Source organism: Ylistrum balloti, unplaced genomic scaffold, assembly GCF_031769215.1.
Source record: "Ylistrum balloti isolate Yb309-2 unplaced genomic scaffold, AGI_CSIRO_Ybal_v1 Utg369646, whole genome shotgun sequence".
Lineage (NCBI taxonomy): Eukaryota > Metazoa > Mollusca > Bivalvia > Pectinida > Pectinidae > Ylistrum > Ylistrum balloti.
Window position 1 is genome coordinate 502780 of NW_026781904.1, and position 13332 is coordinate 516111.

The 13332-nt window shown below is 35.5% G+C and overlaps 1 protein-coding gene and 1 long non-coding RNA gene across 2 annotated transcripts in view; one reads left to right on the forward strand and one right to left on the reverse strand.

Moving 5' to 3' along the window:
• Positions 1 to 1539: 1539 nt before the first annotated feature.
• The window catches only part of LOC132555711 (uncharacterized), a 58351-nt gene continuing 46558 nt past the window's right edge, over positions 1540 to 13332 (forward strand). The window contains exons 1-2 of the long non-coding RNA XR_009554449.1: positions 1540 to 1629; positions 10943 to 11048. This is a non-coding gene — a long non-coding RNA (uncharacterized LOC132555711). The remainder of the gene's footprint in view (positions 1630 to 10942; positions 11049 to 13332) is intronic.
• LOC132555664 (voltage-gated potassium channel subunit beta-2-like) overlaps positions 9146 to 13332 on the reverse strand; it is a 77232-nt gene continuing 73045 nt past the window's right edge. Inside the window, exon 18 of the mRNA XM_060220042.1 lies at positions 9146 to 11029. The gene's annotated coding sequence lies outside the window, so the exon portion shown is untranslated. The remainder of the gene's footprint in view (positions 11030 to 13332) is intronic.

A 13332-nucleotide genomic window follows, 5' to 3' on the forward strand; every position in this document is an offset into this window, starting at 1 on the left:
TAGGCAAGTCTTTGCCTCCGGAAAATAATAATAAGATTTATTTATATATTTATTTGAAAATTGAAGCACACAACTGCATTTTTCGTTACTGGTAACTTAGCTTCTAGCAATGATGACGTGTTTTGTATATTTGTTGTGAACATGTGTGATGGGTACTGAAAATGAAGCGAAATGAGGGGTTTTATTTTAATAAGGTTAAGTCAATGATAGATGAAATAGATTTAATCGTCGTTGAAATTAGAGTGTCATCAAATTCTACATCAAGACTTTTTATCCGGAGCAAAACCACATCGACATTTAAACAGCACCCACAAAGATTCACAGTCGCCGGAACCCTAACGTTCGTAGGTGATACAACAACTAGTGATAGGAAACGTCATGGAGACGGAAAACATGCAGCCAACCAACTATCCAGCTTACTAAACTTGTTATTTATAAAAGAAAAACAATAGGTGGCATACAAAAATTCAATTTTACGGAATTCGTGAGGTGAACTTTCAACTTTATTACTTATGAGAAAATATCAACAGGTCACTGGCATACCTATAGAAAGTAACTGTACCCCTCTCTTGACTTACTTGTTTTTATTTCCCTACGGAACTAAATTTATCGAAAAGCTTATCAAAACAGTCAAAAAAACCTTACAAGGTTGTTTAATTTCACTCTCAGTAATATTGATGACGTCTTGTCCATAAAGCAAATAAGAAATTGACTGACCGTGTCCATCGTATATACATTTGTATCCACCAGAATTGAAAACCAAAGATGCGACAGACACTCCTACATCAGCCGTTTATCATGATCTTTTCCAACAACGAACATTTTTTCACAAAGCTGAATGATACGTGTGATCATTTTAATTTCCCTGTTGTGAATTTTCCGTTTATGGATAAAAACATTCCAGTATCCCCAACCTATGGAATTTTCATGTCGCAGTTGATTTGATGTTCAAGGACCTGCACCCATTATCACGACTTTCGTGCAAGAATTCGTAACACCAGGTTCTAAAAGGGGCAGTTTGTTGAAAAGTATGGGGATGTTTTACGGTTGTCATAGTGATCTCATTGACAAATATTCTATTTCTTTGTGCGATATGCAACTGGACGTGTTTGATGCCCGTCAGTTTGCAAGTTGGTTGTGTTGTTGTATATCTTGCTCTCATTTGAGAACGTAACATTACTTACTTGGGCTGACAAAGAAGCTGAAGACGCTTACTCTTCCGGAACAAATGTCTTATTTTCCTCGTGCTTCTTCGGAAGTCTCGATGTAAATATTTCCTTTGTGCACGTTTCCCCCTAGTTACATTAGATTTGAGATTGAATTAAGTTTATATTGACAGGTTGCTATTCAGAAAAAAATGCATTAGGATTTTTCTATTTGAAAAATTATCGGCCTTCTGTACATCTATTTAATCTAATTATTCGGATGTTTTCTTACCTTTGTATTTCATTGTCATTCTTATGATAATTTATTGTAAATATTATAAATCCGGATACACCGGTTCCGAGTTCATAAAATGAACTTTAGTAGGGCGGAAGGAACGAAATGCACGTGAGAAAGCGGGCGATGGAATGGTTGCTCGAGCGTTTATGTTGAATTGGGGTACACCAGTGCAAAATATAGTTTGCGGTAAGTCTTACAACATCCCAAAAGTTCCTACGTTGAGTTATTTGCTGAAATTTGTTAATTTTGCATTTGTAGCATATAAATATACATGGATATAAAGTGCTTATTATGCAAACGGCTAATATACACTTGCACTGTCGATTAATTGTGAAAATAATAGTGTTTGTTTATGAAATACAAAATTCTGGGAAAATGAATAGTAAATGTGTAATTTAGTTAAATATATATATGTGATATAACAGGACACAATAAGTAGATATAGTCATATTTGTGTCGTTCAAACTCTAACCCATGATGACTCGAGGGCAGTGGCATAATAGATATACCATAGATGTAGTCCTGCGTGGACGAGAAAACTGTATGTACAATATAGTTCATTTTCTGGTCAAGACGGCCATTTATAGTCTTGTGTGGGCGGAGTAGATCGTGAATGCAGTCCTGTGTGGGCAGTTCTGCTGTATGTGGTCCTGTGTGGACAGCTGTATGATTTATTATCTGGGCAACCATGGCAGGAGTCCTGTGTGGACAGTTGGTCTGTTTACTGTTATATGTAATGGATGTCCTATGTGGGCAAGTAGTTTGTTAGATGACCCAATAGATAGGTTTCCGTTTTGAGGATTAGCCATGATCCTCCATGCGAGTGGCCATATTGTGTGGCAAGGTTTAATGTTCATCTCGACTCCATTGACCCAGGCAAATTTAAATCTTTTGTGTTGTTATAATGACGTCAACTTCCTCTAAACTTGGCAACAAGGTGAAGGTTGTGTACAGGGACACGTTGGACGATGTTTGTAAGGCGAGATACGACGAAAAATTGCTTTTTATCGGTGGCAAGGATCCATACACGATGACAAAAGAAGAATGGACAAATAAAACTGAGGCGTTCCCTGATATTCAAGAAATGGACATCGCCAAATATTTGATTCACACCGTCAGCGCGTATACTTTTGACGAGTTGAGGGGTAGGAAGTCTCAGGAAGCCTACATTTACTTTGTAAGTGGATGGGTACAGGACATAAAACATGCTACGATCAAAGATCGATGTGTTTTCACTGCCCGAGTACGCCATTCTCAACAAACCACTGATCCGTTCTTAGAGCCATGGTTAATAGCGGAGAAGAGTGGTAGTGTGATATGTGGACACTGCACATGTATGGCAGGACTAGGCGAAGTGTGTTCGCATGTATCGGCTCTATTGTTTGCTATAGAAGCAACCGTGACCCTGAGGAACAGCAAGACTGTAACTGAAGAAAAATCCTACTGGCTACTTCCTTCAGCTATCAAAAAGGTAAATTTTACACTACACTATCATGTACCAATTATACTGTCTGCATATGACCTGGGATGTTGCATGGACACTGAACCCCAATTCACTCACCCAGCTATAATAATGTATACATCCACTTTTTCCTGTAGATTATATGTAATCCAGTAATTTATAGATAAGGTAATATATGTAATCAATCATTACCAATGATGAGTGCACATGCAGTCATGTAAGTAATGAATAGAATCTGAAATTATGCATTGATTTTCTCTACATTTTATATTTTTCAGGTTGTTTATAAAACCATACAGCAAATAGATTTCACGTCAGCAAAGACAAAGAAAAGAAAGCTTGACTCAGCATTGAAAACTGGAGACACCCCCGCCCCATTAAAACAAAGGAAACTCCCAGATGTAATAGCCCCTACTTTACAAGAACTTTGTGACTTGTACAGAAATATCCACAAACTGAAATCAACAGGAAAAAAACCTGTGATTTTGTCATTACTTCCAAGCTATGCTGAAGAGCAGCTGAACTCTAGATGTGAACAAGTGTTTGATGATTTGTGTGTTACAGAGGAGGAAGCGAAAAATTGTGAAATGGATACAAAATCCCAAGCAAACTGCAAGCAATGGTTCTGTCTCAGAGCGGGTAGAATAACAGCATGAAGGATGAAAGCAGCCTGCAGAACTCCACTGGACAAACCATCTTTAAGTCTCGTGAAAGATATATGCTACCCGGTTTCCAGAAGTTTCTCAAATACTGCTACCCAGTGGGGCTGCCAACATGAGGAAAGAATCAGAAACCAGTACAGAAAAGAAATGGAGGGATTACACGAGAACTTTGTTCTCAGAGACAGTGGTTTAGTTGTAAACCCTAAGTAACCTTTCCTCGGAGCATCTCCAGATGCTATGGCCTCCTGTAACTGTTGTGAGGAAATTGTGGTGGAAATCAAATGCCCTTATTGCCAGAGAGAAAAAACTGTTAGTGATGATGTGGACTGTCTGGAAGAAGAAGATGGACAACTTCATTTAAAAAGGTGTCACGCATACTTCTACCAAGTACAATGCCAGCTAGTGTTAACAAACACAGAATGTTGTGACTTTGTCGTTTGGACTGAAAGGGACTTCTTCACAGAGAGAATAGTTTTGGATGAATTGTGATGCGTGCTTCCTTGCTATTCAAATATGTCATTTTAGGTGAATTAGTGGGGAAATTGTACTCAAAACGCAAACTGTTGAAGCTCAACTCAAATACAAATGAGACACAAACTTCAAGTGACATCATCATATGTACATGTCGGTCTGTCTACAGGGAAGGTGATGCTAATGTTATTGGCTGTGACTCGGAAAGCTGTCCATACCAGTGGTTGCATTTTACATGTGCCAAGATTAAGAAAATACCAAAAGGCAAATGGTACTGTAAGGAATGTAAGAAAAAAATGAAAAGCTAGTGAGAAATTAGTTCCAAGTTACTTGTTGTATTGTGTGATATGTATGTGAAGTACATGTATACTGATGGAGAACATTTGTTTTAAAACATGTTTTGTGTACATTGTATATGTATGATAAAAAGTGAATTGAACTGATATCACCATGAATATGAGACAGCTTACATTATTTAATTGGTGAATAAAACTATGAAATGTACCCAGTAGTTGCTTTTTTGTGATCTCACAAACCTCTAGGCTGCAGCAGAGCAGTGATCAAATTGTGAATGACCTAATCACTGATTAGAGATAAAAAAAAGACGATTCAAATACATGTTATTTTTTTAATTTGTATTTTATTCAGGTTTTTCAAAAAGACACATACACATGACAAAGTACAATATATATGTCTAGTGAAACACCTCGCAGACAACACTCATTCTATTGCTCTGATGCCACACACACACACACACACATTACATACAATACAGACATACATTACATGCATACATATACATATGTACATGCACACATCCATTATCAATACATGCAATTTTTATTACAAAGATCTTTAGGGAGGTTGTACAATACAAAATAGCACCTCAGTAAATTAATAGTACTTTATAAAACTATTCATCAAAGTCCCACAAAGAAACCACATATAAAGTTTCTTTGAATTGTTGGAAAGTAATTTTGAGAGATTCCTATCCATTTACACCCTGATGTATACACTGTATCTATATATGAAGCCACTTTAGTGAAAATGCAATTTTATCAATCAAATGGAACAACAGAGTCACAGAAATTTGTTAGTGCACAACAAACTGTTGTTATCTTGTCAATAGTTGGTATGCTATCAATATTGCTATGCAAGTAATCAATTGGTATGGTACTCTGCAATATTGTGAATTTGTTTCTAACAAGTCCTATAACTCTTTCAACATGGATTCTTGTATGGGCAATCTTTCTCATAGTTTCAAGTTCTACTGGAGACCGTTGACTTTTACCTCGAGTGAAAGCTGGTATTTTAACTTCACAGTTTAGTCCAACACTCTCTTTGATATCAAAGCCTCTATCAGCGAGAACAATATCTCCTGGTAAAAGTTTGTCGAGTAAGCCACAATGCTCAGTTACATATTTGTCAGACACTCTGCCTCCATATCCTTTTGACAAAAAGATACAGCACCTTGAGGGGTTATTCCAATAAGAAATTTGGCAGTATTATGGTGTTTATAATTGGACCACTTCTCAGATCTTGCAAGCAGGTTTGATGGCCTCTCAATGAAAACTTCAAAGCAATCAATAATTATTGACAGTTTCACACGAAAGTATTTCCGAAATTCCATGGGCATTGATAATTGTAGCTCTGCTCGTTCTGGCCACAGAATGATCGGTTTTAATCTAATGTACATCACATGAATTGTGTCGAGAAACACCTTTGACACACAACTTTTTGAAACTTTAAACCTGATTGCCAAGTCTTGAAGGCTGAGATTTGGTCGCAATTTCATCATCACAACCAGCATTTTCTCAAACTTTGTCAGTGAACTATTTACCCTACCTGGTATACTTGGTTCAAGAAAATGGTAAATAGTCATCAAGGTATCATGGTCCAGTCCAGTGTAGTGTTTTGCTTTCTCATCATCAAGTGTCTCTGGTGACAACACAGTTTCCTTCAGTTTGTCCTTCAACTCCATGTTTTCACTTGTGACTCTTTGTAGTTCACTCCTCATCATTTCCACAAGTTGTCCATCTGTTGGTGTGTCGTCTGCAGGTTTTTCACAGATATGATCATTTTCAATTTCAGCCTTATCTGTACCACAGGTAGTATCAGTACTGGGGACGATGCAGAGAGAAGTGTCCTTTTGTAAGTCTAACAGTGCCTCTGCAGCTTTGAATTTTTTTCACTTTCTCCTGTCTTGACTTTGCACCTTGGTACCTCTTTTTTGTAGATTGAGGATCTGGGGTGGGACAGCTACCTGGTAACTCTGGTCCCATTTTCTGAGATGGTGCCCAGTCTGGATTTGTGTTGTCATAAAGATCAGCCTTCTTTCCTGCAATAAATAAAATTCAAAATTCAAACAGACAATTAATACAAAAGTGTTCAAACAAACTGTTAAATGGATACCATACATATGTATTTAAAACAGATGATGCATGCCTTGTGTATTCATGTAATTTATATCTCAAACAGAATTTAAAATTCCAAATCACATTATTATCAGTACAAGATTTACTTTAAGTTGCACAGAGAAAAAATATATTTTAAATAAAATGACACGTTTATGACTCAATATGAGGGCCTTTGCAACTGATCCGCTGATGATCGGCCATGTTGATGTGTACTATGTATGTACACATACGTGTGCACACGTGACATGGGCTATAAACTTCCATCGTCACTGGTCTGTGATCCATGTTAATTATGAAACGAACACTTTAAGAACCAAACGAAAAAGTCCTATTTGTATCAATTTACCTGTGATGAAATGATCGGAGCAGACTTTATAGTGTCTTTTGTTGGGGTCTGTATCAAAGCCTTCTCGGTTGATTCTCGCCAGCCACAAGTTGCGTCTCTCGAGCAAGAGACTTTCAGTGATCTCTCCTTGGTGATGAATCACTTTTGGTATGTCAAAATACTGTCTTTTCGTCGAGTGAGGGTCTGCACAATTTGTACAGCCCCAAACAACACAGGTGTGAACCATTGCCAGAGGCTATTATAACTGTTAACAATAACTAATACAGTGACCATTCTGTAAACAATCACTTGACACACAAGATGGCGTCGTATGGAATTATGGGAATTATGTGACGTCATCGGAAATCTATCTATTGATAACTTATACTGTCTATTAATGAGCAGATCACCATATCTCTGTACCATGGAGTATTGTGACTGGAGCAGCCTTCATCCATGGAAAGAATGGGAAGAATCTGTGGACATTTCTGTGTATTGGTGGTCATTTCTGTGTATTGATTGACATTTCTGTGTATTGGTGGTCATTTCTGTGTATTGGTGGTCATTTCTGTGTATTGGTGGACATTTCTGTGTATTGGTGGTCATTTCTGTGTATTGATTGACATTTCTGTGTATTGGTGGTCATTTCTGTGTATTGGTGGACATTTCTGTGGGTGGTCATTTTTGTGTATTGGTGGACATTTCTGTATATTGGTGGACATTTCTGTATATTGGTGGTCATTTCTGTGTATTGGTGGACATTTCTGTGTATTGGTGGTCATTTCTGTGTATTGGTGGACATTTCTGTGTATTGGTGGTCATTTCTGTGTATTGGTGGTCATTTCTGTGTATTGGTGGACATTTCTGTGTATTGGTGGACATTTCTGTGTATTGGTGGTCATTTCTGTGTATTGGTGGTCATTTCTGTGTATTGGTGGTCATTTCTGTGTATTGGTGGTCATTTCTGTGTATTGGTGGACATTTCTGTGTATTGGTGGTCATTTCTGTGTATTGGTGGTCATTTCTGTGTATTGGTGGACATTTCTGTGTATTGGTGGTCATTTCTGTGTATTGGTGGACATTTCTGTGTATTGGTTGACATTTCTGTGTATTGATTGACATTTCTGTGTATTGGTGGTCATTTCTGTGGGTGGTCATTTTTGTGTATTGGTGGACATTTCTGTATATTGGTGGACATTTCTGTGTATTGGTGGTCATTTCTGTGTATTGGTGGACATTTCTGTGTATTGGTGGACATTTCTGTGTATTGGTTGACAATTCTGTGTATTGGTGGACATTTCTGTGTATTGGTGGACATTTCTGTGTATTGGTGGACATTTCTGTGTATTGGTGGACATTTCTGTGTATTGGTGGACATTTCTGTGTATTGGTGGTCATTTCTGTGTATTGGTGGACATTTCTGTGTATTGGTGGACATTTCTGTGTATTGGTGGACATTTCTGTGTATTGGTGGTCATTTCTGTGTATTGGTTGACATTTCTGTGTATTGGTGGACATTTCTGTGTATTGGTTGACATTTCTGTATATTGGTGGACATTTCTGTGTATTGGTGGACATTTCTGTGTATTGGTGGACATTTCTGTGTATTGGTGGACATTTCTGTGTATTGGTGGTCATTTCTGTGGGTGGTCATTTCTGTGTATTGGTGGACATTTCTGTGTATTGATTGACATTTCTGTGTATTGGTGGTCATTTCTGTGGGTGGTCATTTTTGTGTATTGGTGGACATTTCTGTGTATTGGTGGTCATTTCTGTGTATTGGTGGTCATTTCTGTGTATTGGTGGACATTTCTGTGTATTGGTGGTCATTTCTGTGTATTGGTGGACATTTCTGTGTATTGGTGGTTGTGTAAATGACTACTGAGTGACTTAGTGGATATCAGACTGTTATTTGCAGTGATAGTCAATTTAAGTAGAAGAATGAAAATCATAATATAGTAAGAGAGTGCTTGGTTATGGGAGAGGTATGGTAAGTGAGGTATATATGGGAGATGTGTTAACATATATATAGATATACGGGTATACATGGTGTAATAAAGTCTTGTAGATATTGTATATTTGGTGTTTGTGCATTCTCATATCAGCGATGTAAGTCGTGCTCGTCCAGGTTACAAATGGCCCAGAGTTTGTTTTCTTCCTACTTTACAATGTATATCATTCTCGTGTAACGACACTATTCTTTAATAACACCTACTTTGTCCTTTTCTTCAATGCTGTGGTGCATCGTAGCATTGTTATACACACATCTCCTTTTCAGCTGGAGTCTTCTTAGTTCAAATCAAACCGACGACAATAAAATATAGATAAATTTATACAGAAAAAATGACAAGTCAAACACTTCCTATATTTGACAATGATTTTATTGACCGATATCTGCCACAGTTAACAGCTCAATAATTCCGGATATAATTCAACCAAATATTTTCTCATTCACTTTATACACTTTTGTGTATTTGTTTATGTACATTTCATAATAACAACAAAATAAAACCCCAAATATACTGTTTACAAATGCAATGTGTCAATACAGTCTTCACATACATGTCGGGGCATATATTCCGCATGAAAATATTTCGACGTAATTTTTGCGTACTGCAGTCACGTTTATTTCGGCGCATTTAAATTTCACCATATAAGAAAGTTAACAGATAATTATGATGAATTGAGGTGTCTACTTTGCTACAGAAACTACTTTATCTGATCTTGTGATAATATTTAGTGCCTCGTATTAGGGTTTTGATATTTTCAAGTTGACCAATTAAATATGCACGGTTGTACCATGTGAATTAACCAATTACTCGGCCAGTTTCAAAAGTTCTTATTGAAAGAACTTTTAAATCATAACAGCAAACCTTACATGTGATTTAAGAGTTTGAGGATTGCACATCTGTTTTTTTCTGTTCATACAACCAGTATCCAGTATGCAATAAAAATGTTATGCATGCATACATAGTAGGAAAAATAAAATGTGAATTTTATGGAATACATGATCATTAACCAAGAGTATTGTTAAATTGAATATCTAGAAAAAGAAATTTAAGCTATGCTTTTTTTTTATACATAAAAATATGAATTTTATAAAAAAAAAATTTAAAAATCCAATAATTTTAATATTTTTATCTTTCAATACCTACAACATCAAAGAAATCAACTTTTCATTTTGTGTTCTGTTTGAATTAGTCATCCAATGATGTTAATGAAAATATGAGTTTACATTTTTCAAACGTACACGTAAATAACAGAATTGTGGGTTTGTTAGATTTTGTATGTAAATTAAGTATATATACTGCAAGTATCTATGGGCAATTTCAGATTCCAGACTTGTACACAACACAAGAGATACATGTTTGTTACTTTTCATATGGTGAATGTAATTTATCCTGACAAAGTGGTTCGGAATACAAAACTGTGACATAGAGATTAACAATATAAAGTATCTTATATATATATACAACGGAGGTTATCAATAAATTATGATGTGGACATTTGCTCATCAATACAGTTAGTAGTCATACAATATTTACACAACATACTGCAAAATCATACATTTTCGCGGGGATCGCATTTCATTTTTTTGATAATGATAAAAGATAAACTGTTTGGTATGGACCCGATTTTGTTGATAGGAATTTCAAACGAAATTGACTTGTTCTTCACTTATGTTAACTGGTTTTAATTTTTGATAATTGCTTGGTTTGTGGACATATTCGTGAATTTAGAGTACACACTCATTGAAGAAAATAAAAACCCACGAAAATTAATGATTATACATAACCGACATTTAATTATTTTTTCATAAAGGGAATGATATAAGAATATGTTTGGGCATCCGTTACAGGTGTGGTTTACCAAAGTTATCTTCGATCAGAGTCTGGAGGATGATCAAGGCTTGGCTAACTCAAATAGCTTAAAAGTCAAAAACATTTGATGCAATATACATATTCTGCGAATGAAACCAGTCTTCTGATGCACCTTTAGGGCAAATGAAACAGAGAAACAGTCAGATACTAACAGATATATTACTGATGTGTTGGTCTCATAGAAAGTTTGTTAATAATTCTCAGAAACTATTGTGACAAACAGGTCGAGTTAGCCAAGTCTTCATCAAATTTATTGGTATGGTAATTCATTATTATCACAGGTTCTACGCCCCCTTGCCAACGGGAGCCCCTCCAAGGCCCTTGGCAACTGCACCTAGCAATGGGAGTGACATCCCAGCATTCATGACCTGTAAAAGATATGAAAAGGTGAGACATTTTAATTCAATTATAATAAAATGAAACATCTCCATTCCCTGTGACAACCAGCAATACAACCACCACCAATTAAAAATCAACTTCAAGCTTTTAAAGCAGGCAAATCCAATTATGACTTTGTATGGATATAAAAGTCAAAAACAAATATATTGTTTGCTGACTACATGAACATAATTATCTAGATATTTGTTTAGTAAATTATTCAGATCAGGGCAACGTATCTGAAGGTTCGACCAAATACATAGTGTTGTGCTTAATCTTGTATTACTTTAATCGACTTTGTCAACATTAGGTAGAAAAACACACTGATGTAGTAGTCAAAGAGTTTAAATAAAGTTAAATATTACATTTACTTACTACTGATATTGAAATTTATTTTTATTAATTTATTTGTCATTTCGTTCAGATAAATTATATCAAATGCAAACAGCTTAATGTAGAAAATGACCAGTAGCACTTTGCTAAATTTTAACAATCATATTTAGTCACAAAAATGCTGTGGAAAAAATCAATACCATGCCTACATCTTTTTTATTGGGATTTCAATGTCAAACCTGCGGATATATTGATCATTGTATTCAGTAAATAGGATTTTATCTAGGACTGCTAGCTTTCCAGGCACTGAGACCTATCAACATATCACCTTATACTTTTATTAATCTTTTTGACTGACATAATCATTTCAGTCTTGTGTGTTGTTAGGAACATTAAGAGTTGTAATTATGAAGATTTTTTTTAAAAAAACCAATTTTTTTTTTCTTAAAATCCATTCGATCAAAACTTGCTTTGGGTTTTTGTGACAATTATAAAAAAAAAAAAGTACCGTACTTATTTGAACAGACTCGTTTCTGTCGACATATGTGAAGTGGTCTGACATCTACAAACACCTGTTTTTTACTGACGAAATGTAAATTTTTCTTCTGTTTGATTGATTAATCTTACCCAATCATCATCTAGATAATTCCACAAACACTTGAGAGGTAAATGTAATAATGCTACATATTTAGGTTTTGAAATGTGTTATGTCATGTCAAAGGTTTCAAAACAGTAGGCCTTAACCATTTCTGACAAGTCACAATGGATTCTGGAGTCCAAAAAAGAGTTTAAAAAACCCACTGCAATACAGTTTTATTTCAGAATTTTATAGAAATGTGCCATTAACTTGTGTCTTTTGTACAATCTCTGAGATTTTAGTTGGTAGAATTTTTTATTCAACTTTTGCTGTTAGCTTCGAATCACGTTTGAATTCATTTGAATAATGACAGGGTTCAGAATATAGACATGATCTTGATGTCCTTTTGAAATAATCAAATGTTTGAAAATTATGTAATATATTGAATGAAATCTGTACATTTCCTCATCAACGTTTTTGGAAATAATCAAATATCTGAACATAAGAAAGAAATTAGTGCAACCCCCATCCCTGGGTAGATTTTGACATAAATTTTGGTCAATCTTTACTTTCCTTAGTCATCTCCTTAGTTTCAATACTTAAGGCTGTTTAACTCATTAGTTGGCCTTGCTGTATCTAACTTGCTTGTATTGATATAGACTACTTACTTGTATGTCTGTTTGGAAAACTTTTGAAACAAAATGTAAACATTTGAAATCATTGAACGCATTCGAATATCACGAGGATCTCCCGGTAATTTAAACGTGAAATCAATGGGTTTCATATTGATGTTGCTCCTCTGAAAACCTTATAGGACAAACAATACCAGCTTCGCGATTTGACATGTTTTCTACGTATGGAACCAATAATATGACTTAAAGCATTTGACTTTCTCTTAACATTACAATGGTACACAGATTTTTAACTAATAGATTAGAGGAGATCGAAGTAAGCTTTGGCATAAGGATTCAATCGAGATATTTACAGTATCACTTGTATAAATCATTTGTGTAATCCTTTTTACATTCCAGCCTGCTCTTACATTAGATTTGGGTATTGATGAACACAATCAATCTGTAATTTTGAAGGACATGTTTTCCTTCATTCTTTTGGAATTCAATCCGACTAGTATGTATATTGACGGATCTTTGTGATATTAATAAACACAATATATTCCTACAATTGCTTTCACTCTCTCTCTGTTATACACCTGTTGCCCACTTAATGATACAGATATTTAAAATTGATATGGGAACCTCTTTTGCAATAAGGGTTTTCTTGTTTACCTTACAAAGCGATAGAAAGTGAGGTTTGTTGCACCCATTGCATGGCTTTGTATTTTATTTCCACTGTTTTTTACACCTCGTTAGGCAAGACCTTATG